The sequence below is a fragment of the Eriocheir sinensis genome, chromosome 15, assembly GCF_024679095.1.
Source record: "Eriocheir sinensis breed Jianghai 21 chromosome 15, ASM2467909v1, whole genome shotgun sequence".
Lineage (NCBI taxonomy): Eukaryota > Metazoa > Arthropoda > Malacostraca > Decapoda > Varunidae > Eriocheir > Eriocheir sinensis.
This window is the reverse complement of record NC_066523.1, coordinates 21073398-21098040: the sequence shown is the minus strand read 5'-3', so window position 1 is coordinate 21098040 and position 24643 is coordinate 21073398. Positions and strand designations below refer to the sequence as shown.

At 54.0% G+C, this 24643-nt stretch overlaps 1 protein-coding gene across 1 annotated transcript in view; it reads left to right on the top strand.

Annotated features, from left to right (window-relative positions):
• The first annotated feature begins 3209 nt into the window (after window positions 1-3209).
• The window catches only part of LOC126999033 (RNA-binding protein Musashi homolog Rbp6-like), a 116749-nt gene continuing 95315 nt past the window's right edge, over window positions 3210-24643 (top strand). The window contains exon 1 of the mRNA XM_050861380.1: window positions 3210-3636. The gene's annotated coding sequence lies outside the window, so the exon portion shown is untranslated. The remainder of the gene's footprint in view (window positions 3637-24643) is intronic.

Sequence of the window (24643 nt, the reverse complement as noted above, 5' to 3'; positions counted from 1 at the left end):
GAATGCAAATATTAGGCTCGGTTTTGTTACGACGTTTGTTATCTGAAGGGAAAAAATGAGCGGAGGAAAGGAGAAATTATAGTAGCAAGAGGGAGGGAGAGAGGGAAGGAGGGAGGGAGGGCAGAGGTAAAAGGAGTCGGGCATGGATAAAGGGAAAGGAAGCGGATCAGAACGGAAACGAAAGGAAGGGAACACGGGAGGGAAAGGAAGGTTACCAAGAGGAAGGTGTGGAGGGCATGAAGTGAATGGAGGGAGGAGGAGGTCTGAAGGAGGCTGGGTTGGGCTGGGCTGGCTTTCACGCTGGTGGACTAGACTGGTGATGGTCAGGGTAACACACGGGGCAGGGCTGAGTTGGGATGAGTTAAACCGCGGAGTGAAGCAATTGGTTGAGTCGATCAAGAGTTTATGTTGCATTTACCCGGCTCAGGTATCACACACACACACACACACACACACACACACACACACACACACACACACACACACACACTGAACAAGCAAGTGTACATGGAAGTGTCAGCTTTTTTTGCATGCGAGATAGGGGACCCTTGGACGCAGCACCTGGGGTATTGCTGTCATCTGCCAGCGTCCCCCACGGTTTAGGAGGCGTGGGAACTGAGTTGTGGACAGTGGGGTGAGGGGTGTGGACTGTATGGCTGGCTGCAGGGTGTGCCTGAACTAAGGACGTATCAGGCAGTTGGTCCATATTTTCAGACGCTTTCGGTTCTCACAGTAAATATTTTCGAGTCCACAAAGGAAATTAGTCGGATTCTCATGAGAGTTTATATAGCGTTCTTGGTGTTGAAGCCTTGCTAAACTATCACTGAGCTTAAACTAACCATTGAATAACCATTGAAGTACCCACAACATCTTCGAAATCCTTATCAAATGCTGGTGTGTAGGCCCGTAAATGTTTGATAATATGGCCCTTAGGCTTCAGGAGAGCGAGGGCATCAAGGAAGGGTGGGAGAGACATGCACGCGAGCCCTTGGCTTTCCCTGTGTGTTCCTGTGTTACGCGGCTGTGGGTCTGGTGGCAGGGATTAGGCGGGAATGGTCGCTTCAGGTGATGGCTGAGAGACGCAACACTTTTTTTAGGTGTGTTGTTCTTTCCGCCCCTTCTCTTTTCCGTTTCGTCGTAACCCTTCCTTTTCCCATGCACCCCATCGTGCACCTTTCTTCCAGGTCTCCTCGTTCCCCATCTTCGCCTCCTCTCCCCTTCCTTATCATCCTCGTCACCCTCCTCTATCTAATGAACTCCTTCCCTTCCCCTGTTACTTCTCCTTCTCCTTTGTGCAGCTTTTTTGTGAGGTCGTCTCGTTCACCTTCCTGTGCAGGCTTCTCGCCGCAGCACAGGCACCGTGACGGCCCAGGTGGTCGCCGTGCGGGGCGCCGGGCCAGGTGGGGGAGGCCCTCTGCTCCTCCTCACGCTGTGGGTAATGTGACGCATCGAAGGAAGACTTGTGTGGCACAGATCCTACGAGCACGTGTGGTAAACAGATGAGCAGTGAGGAGCGCGGCCAGTGTTGTTCCCGCTCTCTTGACACGTGTGGCAGCGGCAGCAGCAGCAGCAGCAGCCGAGTGGGCAGACGTCGCCGGGCGTGATGGCTGGGGGCGGGTGGTGCACAGTTGCCAGACCCTCCCCGCCAGCCGCCCCTCATCACCATCCACCTACCTGCCTCACCTGCCTCACCTCCATCCACTTCGCCTCACCCTCACCTCCATACCTGCCGCCTCCGCCACCTGACGTGGCTTACTGCAACTTTTTTTTCCGCCGGTTGTCGCCGCACCTTCATGTTCACGTCATCCTCACATTCCTGCTTCACGTCACTCTCGCGTCGAAGTCGCATCCAAGTCGTGTTCGTCAACAAGTCTGAACGCTGTCCACCCTTGAGCCACGCCTGCCCCTGCATTCACCCCTCCACCTCCCGGCCACATGAGTCCTTCCTCCACCGGTGCTGAACACTCCCGCTGCCCCTCGGATGGCCAGAACATTCCTGCGGAAGGAAGTGAGTGGCGACCGTCGTGCAAAAATGCAGTTCGCCAAACGTGATCGGCGAAGCAGTGCGGTGAGGTGTGACCACTTAGTCCACCCCCTCCGGCCACAGCCAGCTCCACACGGAGGAACGACTGACTGAAATGACTAACTGGATCCTGGTCGATGGGCATGAATTGACTATGTGCCTTATTTGTCTGACTTAAGGAAACTAACAGTCAAGAACCTGCCTGGGCCGCCCTGATGATTTATGGGCATGAACTTTACTGCAGGTTTGATTGACAAACTGTAAATGATAAATGGAGGTTGACTAATTAACGTAAACTGCTGTCTGGAGACTAATTGCTCCTTGTTACCTGGCGAAGTCCAGAGTTGAGTAAGTGAGGGGGGACGGGGGAGAGGGATGGAGGGGGGGAGACACCTCCCGCCCGAGTGTGAGTCATCGGCTCGTCACACTGCTGTTCCTTCGCCTGGAATTCTGGAAAGCAGCCAGGACTCAGGAGGTGTTGGAAGGAGGCAAAAACAAGCTCTCGCCGCCGCCCAAGGAGATGCATGGAGTGAAGGTTTAGAAGCCGGGGATGTGTTGAGGACACCGGGAGGCTGGCGGGACACACCGCCTGGGACAACCCTCGCGGCGCCCTGGTGCTAACAAAGGGGCCCGAAATCTGGCGAGGGGCGAGGGGGGGACGTGTGCGAGGTGGAGGGGTCGTTCAGAGGCCCATAGAAAACGAGTAATGAAGATGACGACACAGCATCACGACATCACATGGACCAACACACTCTGCCGTGGATCTTCCTCCTTGTCGCTCCGTCTGGCCACGGGGGAAGGCGCCACGAGAGATCGGCAGAGAATCTTTCACCTCATATTCACCAGCTGATTTTACTGGGATAAGCGAGTGATAACGTTAGGTGGATATTTTGGAAGCTGGTCCGTGTATAAAGTTGTGTGCGCGCGCAGCGAGAGGCAGCCGGAGATGGCGGGCCTCCAGCCGTCCAGGTGAAGCTACTATTCGCTTTTGTCCAGCACGACAGCACCCACCCCCAGGCGGAGGTGGCCCGTCCACTCCCCGGGGCAGGCGTGCTCAGATAACGATAGTGGCCGTGAGGCGTCAGTGCTTGATTAACATTCTCACCTGGATAAGAAAAAAAAAGCGCGAGAGTAATGGTAGGTGGCAACTCGGAGCGTCCGCGCGGTGTGGAGCTCAGCATCCGATCCACACCGAGCATTAGTGATCTGACTGTCAAGGTGGGAGGTTGTGTCGCTGCTCCCCGACTCTCGCTAACCTAAGTCAACCCCAAGCTTGCCGCCGAGCAACCCGTGTGCCGTTCTGAATTCTGGCCGGAAACAGCGTGCTGACGCTCGCCGCCGCCCACCGCTGCAGTGTTCTGTCCTCCTCGAGGCTGTGTGTTGTTTCTAAGGTTATATAAAATTCCAAACATACAAACGTCCTCCCTCAGTGAGTGGAAGGAAACAAAGTCCCACGCGCGCGGTGGATGTTCAGCGTGTGGCCGCGAGTGGAGTAGTGTCGTGAGGAGCCGACACACACCTTCACAAACACAGTTTTCTCCACAGGCCTCTAGAAGTGTGATGCTTCAGGCTGCTGACGGCTACTGACCACGCCGTTTACATGAGGCTTGAAGGTAAAGATTACAACCTTTTGCCCCTGTTTCTATTTTCCTCCTTTTCCATTTACATTTTCAATTAAGCAAAGGCGCCCACGCCCTCGCCCGCCTCCCAGTCTCAGTGTGTGTGTGTGTGTGTGTGTGGTTGCTACCTGAGAGGGACCTTAGGTGTGAGCCACGTGAAGTGCCGCGCCCCTGGGCTCATCCCTCTATCCCTGGAACCTTGGGCGAGGCGGGCGACTGACGGGCGGCAGCCAGCCAGGAACCCCCAGGAGCGAACAAAGAGTTGGGGAGCGGGCGAGGCAGGACCCTAACATCCCTCGCCGCCGCCGACGCCACCACAGCGGCGGCGGCTCCAAACAGATCCTCTCTCTCCCTCGCCCTCCCGCCCCGGCTTTCTTTGAAGGGTCGGTTAGGGAGGCAAACAAAGGGGGCCCAGCCTCCCTCCCTTCTGGCCCGCCATTTTGCTCTTTATATGGCCCTCTCCCCTATCGCCCCTCCTCCACCTTCCCTCCCTGTCCCTGCTCACCACGTCCCCTGCTCAAATCTCCCTTAGCAACACCTCGCCGCCACCGCCTTCCCCTCCCGTGCAGGAGTGGGGCCTCAGGCACGCCGCCGCTCGCCCTCCGGAAATGCTGCGTGCGTCGTACATAGATTTTTTCCCTTACTCGCTTCTGAGTATCACACGTGGGTCTGAGTTTCTCGGGAACAGTCGATAGCCAATCTGGTTCCTCGTGTCTGCCGCTCGTAGTTCCTCCACCCGTAGTGAGTGGCGGGCTGAGAATAATGCTGAGTTCGTCACTTTCTCGTGGCAGACTTCAGTGTGACCTTCGAGCCTCAAGTGTCTCTTTGTAATGCCTCTGGCTTGCTTCCCTCGGTCCCGCTCTGCTGCTGCTGCTTCCTGCCTTTCTCCCTAGTTTTTTTCCCCCCTGTCTCCCTTTCCCTCCTGTTTCCTCGCCTCCCCCTCTCTCCCTCGCCTTTCGTTCGCAATCGATATTCCATCCCAGGCCCTGTTATCTCACGCTTCTGTCACATTTTCGAACAGTTGACGCTTCACGTCATGCCGTCGCCGTCGAGAGGATCAGGAAAAAGAAGTGTCGCCCCGACGGTCACTTTGCCACTGGACATTCGCTTCCCAGTTACCAAGCCCAGGCAGTTACTTCCTTTTCCGGCGCCACCTTTCCTGTCCCTAGCCTTCCACCCCCTCCGTCATGTCCTTGCTCCTCCATCAGCGTCCCTTCCCTCCGCCCAGCGTGGCTCCCCTCTCCCCACGCCGCCGCCACTACCACGCGCGTCTGTTGTGTTTTGAACAAAGCGTGTGGAGCCTCCCGGGCACCACATGGCCTGCCTGCCCGCCGCGCCTCCCTCCCCTGAGTCCCCTCGTCCACCTCTCTCCCCCTCGCAAATCCCTCTCCCTCCCTTCGCTAATAGCACCTCACGTCTGTTCCCCTCCGCGTTCGTCTCCCCGCGGCCCTTCTGACAGCAACGAGACGAGGACGAGAGAGACCGAGATGCGAGGTTGCGTCCTGCTGCCTGTCACTGCTCATCGAGGCTCCGTGCCGCCTCGTCGTGTCGCGGCACTGTCATGGCAGGCTTCATGGCCGCGTCAGTTTAGCTTATACTTTAATGCGATAATTACGTTGATAAATTACGTATGAAAATGGTCGCACACATCACGCTGTAGGCCGAGTTTAAAGTTGGCCTCGTGTCGTGTTTCCTGGTGTGTTATTCAGCTGACGGACGAGACACAAAGGTTAACATTTATATGACATTTCGTTCATCATGTTTTACTAACCGGCTTTATAAAGAATCTTAACCACATTTCTCTGTAATTCATGAATATCTTATGTGGACTGCTCACGGTATTTTTAGGGGGAATGTCTGTCCTGAAACAACCAGTGTGTGTGTGTGTGTGAGAGAGAGAGAGAGAGAGAGAGAGAATCGAAATATTTCTCAGCTTTACGCATTACTGAGGGTAAGATTGAAGTGGTCTCGTGATAGAAGCTGAATAAAATGTGGGGTCGAACGTGGGCAAGCTGGTGTGTGGGTCGGTGGGCGGATGGAGGGAGACAGACGGTGGTGTGACGACCGTGACGCGACGGTCAATACTCTACGACAATGACATACGGCCGCGGGGTATTGTAGCGTAATGCCGACTGATCGAGGGCCGCCGGGAGCAGCTGCGGCCCCGCGGACGCCGCCACGGCCCGCCGGGGCTTCATCACGTTCGCTAATGATGGCCGTAAACGCCGCTCGGCTGTGGCAGCACAACTTTGGGAGTCTCAGATTGGCCTCTCGACTCTCGTCCATGTGTGTGTCTGTTCGTCGGAAAGAGAGAGAGAGAGAGAGAGAGAGAGAGAGAGATGCTGTGAAGGGTGGTGAGGGGAGGGGGGGGGGACGTGAAGCTGCGTGGAGGTGGGGCATGCTGATTGAAGGCTGCTGAGCACACCGCCGCTCGTCCAGCAACATTTTGTGTACCGGCAACAATCGTCCATCGATCCCGCTCCCCTCAGGCGGCCGTGGCGGGAGGGCACGAGGCGAGGGGCCCTGCCTGGCGGCGGTGGGCCTGGCCACGGAGAGGAGGCTGTCATTACATTGGCTCAATCGGAGTTGAATTAGCTCTTAATATTCTGGATGAATAACAGCATCCAGTCAACCGCTGATTTTGAGTTTAAGGAAGGGGGGGGGGACCATAGGAGAGCAGTGAAAGTGGGTTGGGTAATCTTCAGTCACTCCCCTCGCCTCACCTGACCCACTTTATTTTTTTCTACCCGCCGGCAGCCTCCGAGGCAGAACATGAAGCTGGCCAAACCACCCACGCCTCGGGCGGTGGTGGGCTTCCTGTCGGGACAGCAGCGCGGTAACCTGAGCTGCAAGGATCCAGCCTGCTCACGATGCTGATGTTGCCTTCGGCGGGGCTGTGGTGAGACGGAGACGTAGCAGCGGCAGAATGTTCCCGCTAGAAAGGGGCGGAGGGCACGTCTCCGGAAATACGCGTCTTGTAAACTTTAACTCCCCGTGCCCGAGAAATTCGTCATGCGTTGCGTCAGTTACCCGGCTAGACGGCCTGTCCCCGTGGCTAACAGCATTAAGAATTATCGACACTGACCACTGGCACCCCTATGATCAGAGCCAGTGAGCTGAGTGGGCGTGGGCGTCGATGAAGGGGTGAGCCGCGGTCCAGATGTCCTTACCTTGTGTAGGTAAGATGATGCGTGGTCAGAATAAGCCTTGCCCGCCCCGCCTAACAGCTCTCCTTCATTTTCGCTTGGACATCGAATTGAAGCCTCAGCCAATTATCGATTACCGCCGTGTGTGTAGACCGTAAATCTCTTCGTTTGCCCGGGCCGAGATGAATGTTGTGGTAAAGACCCGGAACAAGGCAATCCTCCAAACGTTGCTGAGGTTCGGAGTCCCCGGGGAGACGAGAATGTACCGGCAATGGTCCGCTAGTCGTGCACGGTCAAGTTCATCGTCATAACAATATCGAACGTTACGACCCCCATGGCTTGTAGGGGGGTAAGCCGAAACGGAGAGAGAGAGAGAGAGAGAGAGATTATCATTGCAGGAGCAGAGGAGAAGGTTGCCATTCGAGTGAAAAATGAGTTGATGGTGTCTTGTGTCTGGTGGTTTACCTCAGGACTCTCTCTCTCTCTCTCTCTCTCTCTCTCTCTCTCTCTCTCTCTCCCCTTAAATCGCAGCCGCCCTCCATTATTCACCGGGACTCGTGGCTGGCCTGCATGTCGAGCTCGGGCGCCGTGTCTCCACCTCGGCGAGACGTCACTCATCGCGCCGCTCGCACACGACCCTCGGAGCGGCTGGTGGCGTCGTCAGGGCTCACCGCGACGCCCACAAGAGGAAGAAGGGAAGGAAGAGGAGAAAGAAGAGATGGAGAGGTAGGCAAATCCCGCCATTACCTGCAGTCTTTCCTCGCTGACGTGTGTGTGATAGATGACGATGCTTGTGTACCCGCCAGACCAGTGACGCCACCATCTGCCCTGCCACACCAGCCTCACCGTCACCCTAACCAGGCACCAGCATCACCACCATCTCCAGACCTGTGACTCTTGTGACCTTCCCTGCCACACCAGTCTCCTTCCCCTCACCGTCAGACCACCGCCGCCATCACCATCACTACCATTTAAACTTCCCGTATCCACCTCCGTTCTCGCCCACCACGCTCATCAACCACAGTCCTCCCGAAGAACAATTTGAACTTCGATCCGTCATTCCAACCGCTGTCGCCGTCATTGCATCTCCGCCGCAACCACAGACAGCATCCCTTTACCTTACCACCAGCACCACACCGTTGCCATCGCCCACGCCTACAGCCCGTTACTCAGCGCGCTACATTAAGGGTCTCATCATCGCCCCATCAACGATCTCTTAACTCTCCTTCCCTCCTCACCCCCTCCCGGCTGATGCGCCTCCTTCAGCCATCACGCATTCCGCCGCCGGAGGAAAGGAAAGCATCTCCCTATTACGGATATGAACGGGTCGGAGATAAAAACGCCCCCCTCCTCGGGCCACGCGCTCTCCCATAAAACACTCCGCTCTGTGTGTGTGTGTGTGTGTGTGTGTGTGTGTTTTCTCGCCCTCTACCACGAAGAGAAACACTGTAGAGAAAGCTGGTTCTCGATTTCATCAACTTGAAATCCTGACTGGTTGGTTACTTTACGTGCCGGCCACCACGCCCCTCCCCCCATACCCGCCCCTCCCCCCAGGCTGTCCATATGTTGTCCCCATTACACGCACTTCCTCCCACTCCCTGAACCCGAACGCTTCATGCAGGAGTGGCAGGAGGAACGAGAACATCCTACCCCTTAGTGCAAGATCACCTCATCCTTCTCCCGGAGCAAACTTAAGCCCAAAACCTTCCCGAGACGACGCGGCGAGAGCATGTTTTTCTCCGCGAGTTTAATGTCCGTGGTTGTGGGCCGAGAAGATGCCACGATGATGGTGATGATACGGATGAGGTGAAAGTGGAGGAAGCGATGGAGGTAGGGAGAGTAGGAGGAAGAGGAGGAAAGAAGGAGGTGGGAAGGGGGGGGATTTCAAGATAGAGTGGAATGTGATATTGTTATTATTCGTGGGAGTCGTTTCCATCTATTAAAGAGAGTTGTCTGAGTGGTGCTGTTGCTAAGATGGTACGGTATGCATTTCTCCCCCTCACGCACACCAAATATCCAGGTGGCGAAGAGAATGTCGCCCCCCTCCCCCACGTGCCTTCCCTCCCTGCCTCACCCTCCTTACGTGGCGAGTCATGGGCAGAGAGGGAGGCAGCTGGGGTGTGGTTTGTGGGTCGGGCGGGAGAGAGAAGCCAATAGGTAGGACACCGTATAGGAGGGAGGCAGGTAGGGAGTGAAGGAAAAGGTCACGGAGGGGTATAAGGGACGGGAAGGAAGAAAGGGGAGAGGTGGAGGACGTTGAGGGACTAAAGGTTAAGAGGAGACGGTAGGAGAGTGAGGAAGAGAAGGAAGGAAAGAATGTTGGTTTATAGATAGCAAGAAGGGGACAGGGAACGGGAGGGAGAGAGGTAAGTGGACGTGAGTAGCTGAGGGAGGAGTGGAGGGAAGGAGAGTGTGAGAGTAAGACAAGAGAGGGAACAGGAGTAAGGGTCTGGAGGAAGGGTGAGAGGTTTACGGAAAGAGAGAAGGGGAGAGGAAGGAATGGAGGCAAAAGGGGACTGGAAGAGGAATGAGAGGTACGGAGTGGGGAGAACGGAGCATACGGTCTTGGGGCATGGAGGGAGGGCCGGGGAGGACAGCGTGGGACGGAAGAGAGAGGGAGCAAGAGGTGATGGCCCGGGGAAGCGTTGGGGCAGGGCAGGGGAGAGGGAGTACTATAGCAGGGAGCCCAGAGATACCACCACCAGCACCCTGCCAACGGGGACAAGTTTAGGATGCTGGGCGTGGCAAGGTGAGGCGACACGTGCACGCCACACCCCGCCCGTGCCCAGCGTGTCTCGACGGAGGAGGAGGAGGAAGAGGGTGTGTGAAGGTGTAGGAGGAAAGGCACGTCGGAGGGAAGTAGGGAACGTGGGGGTACCGAGGCGGCAACACTGGTTACCCTCCGGCGGGGTTCACGACGGGGGTGGGGGGGGGAGGTAGGGGAAGAAAGGTGAGGGAGGGAGGCGAGGTATGGCTGGTAAGAAGGGGACGACAGAATGCAGTTTGGTGAGAATAGGCCTATAGCGTTTCCCTCCGTTCCTGCCTTCCTCTCTCTCTCTCTCTCTCTCTCTCTCTCTCTCTCTCTCTCTCTCTCTCTCTCTCTCGATGTGGCAGTTGTATAATTTAATTTCCGCGTTGGTTTAATGGCGACCACCCAGTAGTTTGTACAAGGAGAGCCGTACGGTCTGCTTTTGTGTGATTTTCTCTCTCTCTCTCTCTCTCTCTCTCTCTCTCTCTCTCTCTCTCTCTCTCTCTCTCTCTCTCTCTCTCTCTCTCTCTTCAAACAATAACTCGCTCGTGAAAGGAAGGCGGAGTTCAAAGCTGGGTTCTGAATAATGACGTTCGGTGCGTGTGTGTGTGTGTGTGTGTGTGTGTGTGTGTGTGTGTGTGTTCGGTTCGCGGCGACGGGCGGTTCAGAGCTGCCTCCCTCCCTTCCTTCTTTCCTCCCTCGGACGCGGCGCTAGCGGGTCACTTCCTAAGACGCAACGTGACGAAACTCTCTTGTGTTAACGATATAAGAGAGGCTTTTCATCCGGTCGTCCACGTTCTGTTGAGGCGAAAAGGAATGTGATGTTCAGTTAACCCTGCAATGATTTTTTTTTTTTCCTGTAACGGGAAAAACTAGTAATCGGGGAATGTTGGTACGTCGTTGTTTGTGGGTTTAAGTTTTTACCACAACACGTCTTCATTTTTATTATCTATTGCCGACTATTCCGTTTTCTTGTGTGGTAATTACTCTTCCTCGTTCCAGTGCGCCTGAGATGAGCACCGAGGCCACGCGCAGCTACTATACCATGTGCCTTCAACTTTATACCTTTACTTGTTCCCTTCTTCCCCTCCTCTTCTCTTTTTTGTAGCTCATTTTCTCTCCCTGCTTACTTTGACTCCATTTTCTTTCCTCTCATTCTCCTCTCCTGCTTACTTTGTTTCTCCATTTTCATTCCACTCATTCTCCTCTCCTGCTTACTTTGACTCCATTTTCATGCCTCTAATTCTCCTCTCCTGCTTAACTTTGCCTCCATTTTCATTCCTCTCATCCTCCTCTCCTGCTTAACTTTGCCTCCATTTTCATTCCTCTCATTCTCCTCTCCTGCTTACTTTGACTCCATTTTCTTTCCTCTCATTCTCCTCTCCTGCTTACTTTGACTCCATTTTCATTCCTCTCATTCTCCTCTCCTGCTTACTTTGACTCCATTTTCTTTCCTCTCATTCTCCTCTCCTGCTTACTTTGCCTCTCCATTTTCATTCCTCTCATTCTCCTCTCCTGCTTACTTTGCCTCTCCATTTTCATTCCTCTCATTCTCCTCTCCTGCTTACTTTGACTCCATTTTCATTCCTCCCATTCCGTCATTTACCGTGCTCATATTTTTTTTTCTACATTTCCCAGCCGAGTATCACCATTTCACTTTCATTCTTCTCTCATTCAGTCCTACATCTCTTCTCCAGTTTTCATTTTTCACTCATTTCGTCTCCTCTCTTACCCAGTTCTCTCACAAATTGTTTTCTACATTACCCAGTCTTGGATTACCATTTATTTCCCTCCTCTCCACTTTAATTTTTCTTTCATTCCGTTCTACTCGTTTCCACGCTCACATTTCTTCTTTTCTTCACATTGCCCAGCCTTGTATCGCCATGTCTTTCCCTTCCCTCCACTTTTTTCCCCAGCTCATATATCAGCAGTCACATTTCTCTTAGACCTCTCTCGTTTGCTATTCAATCCCCTTGTGTTGGTGTGCTACTTACCCTTACACCCCCTACCCAACACCCACCTATCTGTATCGCCATCTCCCTTCCTTCCTCCCTCCCTCCTGTCGTTCCCTTCATATCCCTCCATCTTCCTTTCTCCCTCCCTCTGTGCCCTCCCTAACCCGCCATTTCCCTCCTTCCCTTCCTTCCTCCCTCTCGCCGTTCCCGTCATATCCCTCCCCCTATCCCTCCATCTCCCTTTCTCCCCCCCTCTGTGCCCTTCCTAACCCGCCATTTCCCTCCTTCCCTTCCTTCCTCCCTCCCTCTCTCCCGCCAAGCCCTGTCCCTCCATCTCCCTTTCTCCCTCCCCCTGTGCCCTTCCTAACCCGCCATTTCCCTCCTTCCCTTCCGCCTCCCTTGCCCTTCCTTCACCCTCGCCTTCCACTCATTCGTCACGATCGGAGAAACTTTCCTCGCCGTCCCACCACTCTCGATCATGATTAGCGTCGCAACTCGCCGACTCTCCGGGGTCGCTCGGACACTCGCCGCCCCCCTGACGGAACTTTAATGACTCTGCGGTGATAGACGTCGCCCCGGACATGACCGAGGGAGAGGACGGAGGAGGGACGAGGAAAAACTGCCTGACAAAGGGAGGCTGGCTGGTCGCGGGTGAGGCGGAGGGGAAAAGGAACGGCCTGACCAAGTTAACATGAAAGGGAGGCGGACGAGCGAGACGGGCTGACGAAGGAATGAAGTGAGAGGGAAGAGAAACTGCGGCTCGCTGGAGGAAAGATGACTCGCCTGACGAAAGAAAATCAGGAGGGAAGAAGCCTTGGGCGGTAGAGGGAGGGAAGGGAAAGGGAAAGGAGAGACTCGAAATGGCCAGTCTCCGCCCATTGGTTTCCTCTTTACCCTTGCTGATTTATCAAGCGAGAGAAGAGGCCTACCGTCTCTCTCTCTCTCTCTCTCTCTCTCTCTCTCTCTCTCTCTCTCTCTCTCTCTCTCTCTCCTCGGAGCCTCATAACTGCCACTATATTATTTCATTCAGCCATTACTGCATTTTACTCCACCGGGTTTAGTGATACACGAAGAGCAAAAACATTTAACCTTGATTTACGTTTGTGGTCGTAATTCTTGCCCTGGAGAGGAAGAAGCAGCAGCAGGGAGGCAACAGCGGAGGAGCTAAACCACACACTGCCTTCCTCCCTGCTCCTTCCCTCCCTCCCTCCCCTCCCCCCACAGGCTCTGGTTTTCTAGCTAAGAGTCTTGGCGGAGCATCATTATTTACTTACACTTGAAAAGAAAAAATCCAGCAGACTCATCCTCCACTCCTCCCTCCTCCACCACATGTTCTCCCTCGACATTTCCCTCTCTCTCCCCTCCACATGTTCTCCCTCTTCCTCTCCTTCTCTCCCTGGCGGCGCTGGAGTGTATGTGTGTGCGTGGGGGAGGGGGGGGGGTTGAGTGGGCCGTGCAGCTGCGAGTCTCCACATCAACAATCGTCATTACCATCACAACACCACGGCCGTCGCGCTGTTTTCCTTTCTCATGCCGCCGCCGCCGCCGCCGCCGCTCGAGTCCCCTCCACCACCCGGGAACTCTTGGAAACCCTCGTCATCCATTTCCCCTCCCCAGGTGTTTCGTGTTCCGCCTCAGCTTTTCTTTTTATTATTCACCCCAGGCTTTTTTATTCCCTCTTTCAGCATCTTTTTACTTCGTTATTCCCTCTTTCAGCATTTCTTCACTCCATTTTCCTCCCCCGATCAAACTGTTTCCTCGTCTCCGCCGGACCCAGATTTCCTTTTCCTCAATGCATCCCAGGGTCTTTTCTTTCCTCCGTTAGCGTCCCTTCACTTTCCCCTACCCGTCACCCCCTTCTCCCTCTCCCCTGCTTTTCTTCTCATTTCACCCCCAGGCTCTTTTCTTCCCTCCTTTGGCGTCCCTTCACTTTCCCCTACCCGTCACCCTCTTCTCATTTCACCCTTTTCTTTTCTTCCCTCCTTCACCGTCCCTTCACTTTTCCCCTTCTCGTTACTTCATTCCCCTTCCCTTCTCCCGCAGCAGTTTCCTCTCATCCTCCTCTACTCTAATTTATTTCATTACATCCCAGTTCCCTTCCCTCCTCCAGCACACTTTCCTCCCCAGTCGTGATCCCTTTCCTCCTCCTACCCCTTCCAACTGTTTCTCCTCTTTCCCCCTAATAGTTCCTCCTCCACCCACCCAGCTGTTTCTTTGCGTCATCCCCTACTTTCATTTATTACATTACACCCCAGTCCCCCTCTTCCAATACTTACTCATTTTCCCCCCCACTCGTCCTCACCCCTGTCTCCTCCCCCAGCTGTTCCCTGACGTCATCCCCTGCCTTCATTTTCTCATTACACCCCAGGGCACCTAACTCCCTCTCTTTCCCCCTTTTCCTCTTCCCTTTCACTTCACTCCTCTCCCCTTTCCCGCCTCAGCTGTGTTTCCTCACGTCAACCCCAGCTTTCATTTTCTCACTCCTCCCCAGAACCGCCCCAGAACTCCCCCCTCCTTCAGCACCCCTAACTTTTCCCTCCCGTGTGCCTCGTCCGCCTCCTCGGGCAGGGCCATAACCACGGCACGGATCAGCGACCTGTCGTTACCCGGGTCCCTGCAGCACCGGCGCTCCACTTTAGCCTAAGATATCACCAGCCCGTCCTGCTTATGGGCCGGGGCGGGGAGTGCAGAGGAGGAAGGAGACTTGGGGCAGACGCAATCCTTCTTTCCTGTCGCTTTTTCACGTTCTCAACATAAACAGGAGGGCGGGCTGAGAGTCAGTCAACACCTGCTTGGGAAAGGCAGTGAGCAGGGTGTTTTTCACTCCGCCGAGGCTGCAGCAGGTAAGCGAGCCTATCAGTGCCTCGCCTCGTCGGCCGCCGTAGCTGCTGAGCCTCGTTCCCGCGGGCGTCGTGCCGATGAGGAGTAAACTTCGGCGTAAACACGACCCGGCCCACCCACTTTTATGAGTCGGCGGGTTATCGGGTTCTGGCCACGGACACACGGAGGCCGTCAGCGCGGCTTGAGTGTCCTTTTATTGCCACCTTCCCGGCAGGCACGTGCAGCGATCCAGAGTCGAGGTTAATGTGATTCCGATCTTCCTGTGTGTGTGTGTGTGTGTGTGTGTGTGACGGGAGGATGCAGGCAAGATTGCACACACACACACACACACACACACACTAGTAGCACAGACTCGTGGCACCCTTGCACATGTGTAGGCAGTTAGAGGGATAATACTCGGCGGCCGAGGGGAGGGGCAACATGCACTGGGAAGGACAGGAGCAGCGGGTGTCTGTCTCCCTGAGTGACGGGCCCGCCGGGGCGTCAGGAGGCGAGGGGGAGGACGGCCTAGATGAGTAGTCACGTCGCCTCCCGCTGAGCCCCACACGCCCCAACTTCCTTCCTCAGGCGCTCTTGTGAGTCTCCTCAACCGCCAAGTTCGCACAGTTTGTCATTCTCGGCTCTGCGCGGGACCGCTCGGGCGTGAGGGCGGCGCGGCCAGACAGGCGGCGGCAGAGGGACGTGTCTGTCGCCGAAACCAACCGGGTTACTGTTTGCTGTGTGTCGTGTTTGTGCCTTCATGCTGCATTGGAAGCGCTGTGTGTACGCTTTGATACTATGTGTGTGTGTGTGTGTGTGTGTGAGTCACGCGTGAGGGAACAACGCACACATTTACGTTTAGCCTCGCACGCCCTGGAGCAGCGAGTTGCCACCGCTCACTTCCCGTCCGGCCGCGACTTCCATGCCCCATCACTGCACAGGACGAGGCGGCGCGACGGACGGCACTGCCCAAATCCAATGAGAGACAAGTGTGATGATGATGTATGGTGGGCGGGAGTGTTCTGCTGTGTAACGGAGAGAGAGAGAGAGAGAGAGAGAGAGAGAGAGAGAGAGGAGGCACCCATGTGAATGTTCGTGTCCGGGGGTGGAAACTTGTGTGAGAAAAGTACTGCGCGAAGTTGACGGCGGAAGGTGGCGGTGATTGTGGACGTCGATTCAAGCTGCGAGTGGCGGTGTTCCCGATGACGTAACAATGTGTGTGTGTGTGTGTGTGTGTGTGTGTGTGTGTGTGTGGAGTGAACAGACTGGCCAGTGACTTCATCCCTCCCTCACTTCACTTCCTCGGGTATGTACACACCAAGCTCTTCTCTCCTCCTCCCTCCCTTCTTCCCTCCCTCCACCTTTCCACCGTCAGTCGCGAGCTTCATAATGTTAAGAGTGCGCGGGGAAGCCATGACGGGCCGGGGAGGGAGCGGAAGGGATGTAGGGCCGGATAAAAAGAGCGCTGGATTAAAGGGATGAAAAATGAACTTCTGTAAAAAGGGGAAAAAACTCACATCTTGGCTCCAAATTAAAGTTATATAACCTTCATGAGCTTTTAATAGCACCGCACCCTCGGCCTCCCTCCCTCCCTCCCTCCCTCCTTCTCCGGGGCATCACGAGGAGACGGCCTGAGATAAGATAAGGAAGAGGAGGAGGAGAAACCGCTTGACCGTCAGACGCTATTACTCCATCTAGCATCTGTGTGTGTGTGTGTGTGTGTGTGTGTGTTAAGAGCCAACACGAACGAAACTCGACAAGACTAGATAAAAGTTATTACCCTTCCTTCTTTTCCCATTAATATCCCCTCCTCTCCTTCCTCCTCCTCCTTATCGCTTCGCTTTGCCGGCGCCGTATTTCTGTAAAAGGAGGCAACAATCTTGAAGCGCCATCTGTGGTTTGCATGTCTAGTTACTTACCCTCTTCCCCTCCTCCTCCCCTTCCCCTCCCCTCGTGCATTAGCCTCTCTTCCCCTCACCCTCCTAGATCCATTTACCTCCCATCTCTCCTCTCCAGCTATCAATCATTCACCTCGTCTCTTCCTCCTTCCTTTCGTCCTCATCTCTGCTTGCTCTTGTCTCCCTTTTCTTATCGTGTGCTTCATATCTTTCTTTTCGCTCATCTCTTCTCCCTTCTTTTCGTCATCCTCTGCTTGCTTTAATCTCCCTTTCTTGTTGTATACCTCCCTATTTTTGTTCCTCCTCTTCTCCCTTCTTCGTATTTTCTCCCTTTTTACACTCATCTCCCTTCCTTCGCTCACCCTTGCTCCCTCTCTTTGCATTTTACTTCTTCCCCATTTTTTTTAGTCACCCTTGTTCTCCATTCTTTATTCTTATCCCCTCATTTCTCCGCATCCTCCTCATTCTCGTTCTTTATTCACCATTCCTTCTCCCTTTCCCTTCTCGTATACTTCGTCCCCCGTTTTTTATTCACCCTTGTTACGATCCGTCCCTTCTTTCTCCCTTTTCATTTCTTGCTCCTTTACTCATTTTTGCTCCCTATTATTCTCCTCTTCGTCCCCGTCCTCTCCCCCTCTCTTTGCCCTTCCTCCCTTCCCTCCCCTCTCCCCACCGCCCTCGGACCCTCCACCTTGACAATTATCGGCCCTCGAGTCGCGTTTGGGGGCAGATTAGGCACGCCGTTACCTACATAGGACGCGTTACCCTTTATATCGAACCCTCAGCCCACCCTTGACTCCGCCACGCCCCACCCAAAACCCGCCCGACCCTACCCATGCCTTCTACGGCTCCACCCACTCCCCCTCACCTCCACCACCAGCACTGCCACTCCTCGTATCTACTCCACTCTTGTCTCTCCCGTCTTAGTCCACCTCCACCACCACCACCATCATCACCACTCACCTGCAGGCCCGCATCACCACCGTCCCACCTCACCTCCCTCCTCCCTACTTGTGTCCTTCGAAGTCTCCCTCCTCCTCCTCCTCCCATACACACCTTCGCCCACCCTGTCCCTGTCCTTTCGTACCTTCACCCCTCTCTTTCCCCTTCCCCTCTCGCCTAACTTATCGCCCTAACCTTCACCCTGCCCATTCGTAAGCAAGAGAGAGAGAGAGAGAGAGAGAGAATCATACAGGTAAAGCGGTGTTCCTTCCACTTGTTCTCTCCTTCCCTCCCTCCCTTTCTCCTTTCTTTCTTTATCCCTTCCCTCCCTTCTTCAGCCGCCCACCTTCAACCTCGTCTTGCCATGCTCTCTTTTCTTCCTCCTCCTCCTACCTCTTCTTCACGCTGGTTATCTTCTCCTCCTCCTCCTCCTCCTCCTCCTCCTCCTCTTGTCATCTTAACTTCAGCTCTTTCCCCTCACCGATTTATCGTCTCCTCATTTCTCATTTCTTTCTTATCCTCGCTTCCACTTTTCCTCCGTCACATTTTCGTCATTCGCGTGTCCATTCCTCTCCCTTCTCCCCCTCCCTCTCCCCCTACACAGCGTCCTCTCCCCCCCCCCTCCCCTCACTTGTATTGGAGGTCAAGGAGCCTCGTGTGTCGTGTCCCTCTCTCCTCCTCCTCCTCCTCCTCCTCGTGCTCCTCCTCCCTCCTTCCACTTTTCCTTTCTTACCCTCCGTCATTTCTTTCTCCTCCGTCTTTGCTTCCCTTATTATTTTCCTCCTTCTCCTCCTCCTCCATCCTAACCTTCTTCCACCTTTTCCTATTATCTTATCTTCCCTCCTCCCTTCTCTCTCTCTCTCTCTCTCTCTCTCTCTCTCTCTCTCTCTCTCTCTCTCTCTCTCTCTCTCGTCCTTCATCCCCTCCTTACTTTGGTCCTCCTTGTTCTCAATCTCTCCTACTTCCAATCCCATCCTCCTGCAATCTCTTTTTTCTTTACCTTTGCCTCTACCCACCTCCTCCTGCTCCTCCTTATCCTGTGTTCCTCCCTGCTCCTTCCCTTACCTCCTCCTTCTTTACCAACCTCCCCTCCTCCCTCTCTCTTACCTCCCTCCCCCCTTCTGTGTCTCACGTCACCAATAAAGGGAAGCAGTAAAGGGGAGGCGATAATGCTGAGTGTGAGGCAAGATGCAGCCATGACCCATCACGGCTTACCTTGAGGCAGGTGTGTGTGTGGGGGGTGAAGGTAGGGAGGAAAGGGGGGCGGGAGGGGGGCAGGTAGTCATCGATCACATGTTAGGCATCGACCTGGCTGCGACCTCCTGGCTCTTCCTTACACACACACACACACACACACACACACACACACACACACACCTTTGAGGACGTGAGAGAGTGCTTGAGTGAGCGAGAAGAGGTGCTCACTCTGTTTCTGTTGGACTCTCTCTCTCTCTCTCTCTCTCTCTCTCTCTCTCTCTCTCTCTCTCTCTCTCACACACACACACACACACACACACACACACACACACACACACACACACACACACACACCACCTCAGGGCAAGGACTGTGTGACGTCATCGATGTAAACAAAGACTGAGTATGACGTCATCGTGAACAGAGGCCTTGACCACTTGTACTGCCCGGCGTAGAGGAGGGAAGGAGGAGGGAGAGGGAGAGAGGAGGCGGCGGCAAAGGGGATGAAGGAGGAGGCTAATCGGTGGGTGAGGTTCCTGAAGGTGGGGGGGGGGGGGTGAAGGGATGGAGTTGTGTGTTGCCTGTTCTGCTCTGCCCTCCTCGTTTTCATCTTTACGTCTTTCAAACCTCTGTTACCCTTTTTATCCTCTTTTTTATCCTCCCTTTGCTAACCCACGTGGCCTCCTGTCCCCTGTTAAGCCGCTACACGACGCACGTTTCACCCATACACAGTTGAAGCCCAAATTTATGTGTTTATATGCTCGGCGGGTTTTGTTTTCGAAGCGCCGGCCGTGAGCGCTTGTTTGGCCATTATTCCTACCAATTTCCAACACCTCGCTCCCCCTTTTATCAACGCCCAGTATAATTCCAAACCACCACCGCCACCAATCGGATTTTTTTTACCACCACGTCCTCCCTCCTCTTTTTGTATACAGATAAACCACCTCCCCGAATCCTGTAATTTAATTTTAGGGCTCGACGCTCCCCCTGCACGCTTTCCCCTCGCCCCCGCCCGCTCTCTCCCGCCCAACACAAATTTTCTTCAGTATATTTATCGTGAGCATTCGTTGTACTCTTCTGTCCCTAGAGAGAGAGAAGGCGATTGGCTGGATTGTGTTAAGCATAAAAGAACGGAAATAGGAGGGGTACAGAGGGATGGGAGGGGGAGGAGGAAGAACTGGAGAAGTACATTGAAGAAGGACTGTAATGGGATGGTGGTTAGGTGAGGATGAGAGGAATGGGAATGGAAGGGGAGAAGGAAGGGCTGGAGAAGAACATTGAAGAAGGACTGTAATGGGTTGGGTGAGAATGAGAGGAATGAGAATGGAAGGGGAGAAGGAAGGGCTGGAGAAGTGGATAGAAGTGTAGTGGGAAGGTGAGTGAATGGAGTGGAAGAGATACAAAGAGAAGAGAGAGTAAAATGAAAGGCATAGAGAAAAATGACTGTGGCGGGAAGGTGGGTGAGTGAGTTAAGGTGTGTGTGGAATGGAAATGGAAGGGATGCAATAGAATGGGAGGGGCGGAACGAGACACTGAAAAAGTACGAATATAGAGAGATGGCGGGTGAGTGAGTTAGGGAGGGAGAAGTGGAAGAGGTGGGAGTAAGGGATTGAGTGACAGGAAGAGTTGAAATGTGATAAAGGTACGCGATTGAGAGGGAGGATTGAAACTGGAGGGGAATAGAAGGAAGACAGTGACGGGAACAGTAAAAAGGTTAAGACTGAAGGCGATTGGAGGAGGAGGAGGAGAAACGGAAAGGTAAGAGAGGGTTGTCTTGAGGAAGGGAGAAAGTAGAAATGGATACGAAAAGAAGAGATAAAATGATAGGAAAAATTGAAGAGAAGAGTGGCAGAAACAGTAAAAAGGTTAAGACTGAAGGCGATTGGAGGAGGAGGAGGAGAAATAGATAGGGAAGAGAGGGTTGTCTTGAGGAAGGGGAGAATGTAGAAATGGATAGAAAAGGAAGAGATAGAGTGACAGGAAAAACTGGAAAGGTTGAGAGAACGAAATACTGGTCTGGAGGAAGAAGATAAAAGAATACGTGGCGGAGGAGGAGGAGGAGGAGAGGAAGGTTTGAAAGGTAGCTTAGAGGAGGGAACGGAGGATGAAGTTTGTTTTGCAGGGTACGGGAGGAGGAGGAGGAGGAGGAGGAGTAAGAAAGAAGGCTGTGTGGACTGAGTGAAGGAGAGAGAGAAAGAGAGCAAGCCAGAACCACCTCCCCTTTCTCCTCCACTTCCACCCCTTCCCTCCACCCACTCCCTCACTCAACCTTTCCTCCACCCCTCCACCCTCCCTCCGACCACTCCACCCGGAAGTTGACCCTCAGGAGTGTTGTCTTCATCGATGACTTGTGTTGGTGCGTAACTTGGGCTTGCGCGAAGGTATCTCTCTCTCTCTCTCTCTCTCTCTCTCTCTCTCTCTCTCTCTCTCTCTCTCTCTCTCTCTCTCGTGTGTTGCTGGTCGCTAGGACACTATCTTCGAAATGTTGTTTGTAATTATACCTACTGATCTCTCTCTCTCTCTCTCTCTCTCTCTCTCTCTCTCTCTCTCTCTCTCTCTCTCTCTCTCTCTCTCTTTGGGGTCAGTCGCTTTTTTCCCTGTGTACATGTAGGGTAAGGGGAAGATAGGGCATGCAGGGGTAAGGGTAGGGAAAGTGAGGGGGGGGGCGGAGGGAGGGTGAGGGGGGTGCAGAGGGTCGCATAATTCAGCCTAATATGGTATGATGGATGCTAAGCTGTGATACACGGCGTGGGGCGCGACACCCCCGCCCCGCCCCGCCTGCCCCGCTCCGCCCCTGCCTCGTAAGTGATTCATGGCAACCATTAGCCGCCATAAAGCCTTCATTACCGTCTCACACACGGCCTCCGGAGGAGTCAGCGAGGGAGGTGAAAAACACACAGGACATCCCGTGCGCCGCGTCACCCTGCAAGGCGGCTCTTCGGGGCAAGGCCAAAGGGGAAGGTCTCCGTTTATACATTTTTGTTTTGTATTTTCATTTTTCTCCGCGGGGGGAAAAAAAAAAGTCCGTGCGGCTGGCTGGCTGGCTGGGGGAAGGAGGAAGCTACCTTGCATTTTCTAGAGTCCGTCGGTCCATGTGAGTGTGTGTTTTTGTGGCAGTCCGGCTTCGTCCGCCTCCTGGGGCCGCGGGGCGCAAGGGGCGGCGGGCTCGTCCGGACACAGCTCGGGTTTTCTCCTGAATTTGATATCGGAGCCAACTAAAGCGAATTTGCCAGAGGGTTTGTATGTAGCGAGACCGGGAGCGGACGAGGAGGAGGGCGGAGAAGGGAGGAAGCAAAATGTAGAATAAAAGACACAGGGAAACAGGAAGGCGGAGCAGGGCTGGGAGCGGAGAGTGGGCAGGAGTTTTTGTGAAGGAGTGTGTCGTGGGAGGCAGGGCGGAGGTGAGTGGCCCGCGCCCTCTTGTCCGTGGCACTGAGGAGCCCTTGCCTGCACGACCTCGGCGGCCACATAATGAAAGACAATAAAGAGGAAATACTCGGCCACGGAACACCCGCGGCTGCCTGCCTTCCGAGGACTGGGGGGCTGAGAGGGGTGGGGGGGGTCTCTCTCTTTCTCTCTCTCTCTCTCTCTCTCTGACACACACACACACACACACACACGACTGGTTTTCACTATATATTTTTGTTGTCGCAAGCGAAAATTCTCTCTTAATTACTTTCTTTCCAATTTACGCTGCCCCGACACGCGAGGGGAAGGAGGAGGAGGAGACACAATGAAAGCCACTCACTCTGAATACTAACTTGAAGAAGGTGACCCCCGGTGGAGCGAGAATGTATATGAGAAAAGAGAAAAGGAGGAAGAATGTGGAATGTAAGGATGAACGGGCCGAGGAAGAAAAAAAACTTGTCCAGATGGAGGGTGAAGAAGAGGAAAGGAGAAGAGAGGAAGTGAATGAAGGGCGATGGAAAGAAAGGAGGGGCTTGGTGGTGACGCTGGAATGGGGTTAAGCTGCTGTAGGAACGCTGTAGAATGAAACGTAGGTGTGGGAAGCGAGAGAGAGAGAGAGAGAGAGAGAGAGAGAGAGAGAGAGAGAGGTGCTGTACCGTGTAATATTAAGACCTGCATGACAAGATCTCAGAGTGTGCTTGGAATGGGAAGCAAGTATGTTCAACCCACCCTCCTTCTCCTCCTCCTCCTCCTTCCCTTCTCTTTTCCTCCCTCCATTCACTATACATAATCAATCACCTCCTGAGAGAGAGAGAGAGAGAGAGAGAGAGAGAGAGAGAGAGAGAGAGAGAGAGAGAGGTGGTGGCACTCGAGTCATGTGTATATCAAGACAGTTGGGCCGTTTTCTCCTCGTGATGACGATGACGTGTGAATATTTCCTAGTAATAAACGGAGGACGAATGGCTGTTTTGTTGTACTGTCTATCTTGCTGACCGATGCAGTGTCATGCTGTCTGGCTTGTGGCGACTAAAGGGCTGTATTGATGTACCAGATATCTCGCTGACTGAGTAAGAGTGTCATGCAAGCTGGCTGATGGAGGTGCCTGCCTGTGTGTGTGGTGGCGGGCTGCATCGCTGGTCGAATGTCTGCCTGAGTGGGTGAGTGACTGACTGACTGGCTGGCGGCTCGCCTGGCGCGGTGCGTGCGTGCCTGCCCGGCCGTGTAGCAAGCAAGACCTTCCCTCCCGCCCTCCCTACCTGCTAGCGCATTCCTACCGACTATTACCTTCCTTCGATGACTATTTCTTCCCACCGTGTGTTGTGTGGGCCTCGGGTCCACGCGGAGCCGAGAGGCCAAAATAGTTGTCGGATGTCAGCGGGCCAAACCTCGTTACGGAGACTGGAAGTAATGTTACCACGACCACCGCGCCGCCCAAATCCTGCCCCTCCCCGCCCCTGCACCTCTGCTTTAGGCCGACTTTTGCCGTAAAATTAAAGACTAACGCGATTCCAACGTCGAGGTTATGGAAAATTAGGTTGGCGAAGTTCGGGAGTGGCGGGCGCCCGGCGGTGCACGGGAATGGCGGTGGATGTGGCAACGGTGAGTCTGGAGGGAAAATCCAGAGTGTGGGCGGCGGAGGGTCAGCCCAGTCTGACCCCCGGAGCCCGGAGCAACGCGGCCACTCCAGCCAAGCCCAACACTGCCCAGCTCAGCCCGGCTCAGCACAGCTCAAGCCAGCTTTTCCTAGCTAGAGTGTCTGCCTCTAAAGTCCACTTACCATTAAGGCTTTGCCCGGCCCGGTAGATAGCACAGTATTGTACCGCCAGCGCGCTTCACGTTATATCAGCGTCAGCAAGGTAGACACATCACCTCGCACATCACACCTCCAACACAACAGATCTTACCGCGCCAGCACATACACACACACACACACCGATTCCATAAGACCGATTCCATAAGATTATTCCATATTGACCCCGTCGTGGCGTGAGGGATGGCGCTGGAGGGCCCGCCGCTGCCAGCCAAGACACGGCCCTAACAAAAGAGGCTCCCAGAAGGGGCATTCCTCACCTTCGCTAGAAAAGATTGTGCTTACGGAGAAAAATTATGGCCAATGATATTTTTAAGACGATTTATGCCCGGTGTTTATGCACTGAACAGCCGCCCACTTGTGCCCGTCACCTGTTCTCTCACTCTCACTCTCTCTTTCCCATGTGTGATATCCTACCTTAGTTCCTGTATCGCCCACTCTTGCATCACTTTAACTGCACTCATTCAGGCACTTTCATTTACTTTTTTTTCTTCCTGTTGTGTAATGGTTCAGACTTTAATGATTTCTTTCTCTCTTTACAGGTGCGTTGTTGTCTGCAGGTGAACACTAACTGAACTGAACTGGTAACGTATGTGTGTATCTCTCTCTCTCTCTCTCTCTCTCTCTCTCTCTCTCTCTCTCTCTCTCTCTCTCTCTCTCTCTCTCTCTCTCTCTCTCAGGCACCGTAGTCAACAAGCCCACAACTTTTTCCTCAACATTTCATCACCGCTTTTGTTTTCACGTGAACGGGCAAGTCAAGGTAACTTCCGGCAACACCAGTTTGTTCTCGGCCATTGTTCACATCGCATCGGCCTTTCCTCGACATTTTTTTTCCTCTAATACCCCGGAAATAAAGATATACGAGTTTTTTTTATTGTATTGAGATAAACGTTTACTTTTCCACGGTTACCAGCTTTAATAATACCGCCTGACGATGCTTTGTTTTTTTTCCCCTTCACGCGGCTCAGAAAGAAAACCTCGGCATATATGAAACACGCTTGGATGGAAAGTATATGCATAGAAGGTACAATTTGGATCGGTATTATAGACGATTCCCTCCGCCTCTCACGCCAGCT